Raw genomic sequence first — 436 nt, 5'->3', positions numbered from 1 at the left:
AAAGTTTGGGGTTTTTTTTTTTTCTTTTTTTTTTTTTTTTTTTGATAAACTGTTTTTTATGTGATTAAATGTGTTTATTTACATTAGCTGTGACTAACTGAATCATAAGTACATTACCATTCAAAAGTTTGGTGTAAGAAAGAAATGTATACTTTTAGTGAGCAAGGACTCTTTAAAAATCGATTAAAGTGACACTAAGGACATTTATAAAGTTACAAAATATTTAAATTTCAAATAATTGCTGTTGCAAAGAACCAAACAAAAAATAAACTATAAAAAAATTGTTTTTCAAAAATGGTAAACGGAAATATTTCTTGATCACAAAATCAGCATATTAGAATGATTTCTGAAAGATCATGTGACTGAAAAATTAAAGGGGTCATATGATGCGATTTCAATTTTTCCTTTCTCTTTGGAGTGTTACAAGCACTTGGTG

General features: G+C 26.1%; 1 protein-coding gene across 1 annotated transcript in view; it reads right to left on the bottom strand.

Moving 5' to 3' along the window:
- Positions 1–436, bottom strand: part of LOC107658040 (teneurin-2-like) — a 645,835-nt gene that overhangs the window by 257,602 nt on the left and 387,797 nt on the right. The window lies entirely within an intron of this gene.

The sequence above is a fragment of the Sinocyclocheilus anshuiensis genome, unplaced genomic scaffold (genome assembly GCF_001515605.1).
Source record: "Sinocyclocheilus anshuiensis isolate Anshui unplaced genomic scaffold, SAMN03320099.WGS_v1.1 scaffold227, whole genome shotgun sequence".
NCBI classification, from domain to species: Eukaryota; Metazoa; Chordata; class Actinopteri; order Cypriniformes; family Cyprinidae; genus Sinocyclocheilus; species Sinocyclocheilus anshuiensis.
Note: the sequence above shows the minus strand (reverse complement) of the source record. Positions and strands in the feature narration are given on the sequence as shown.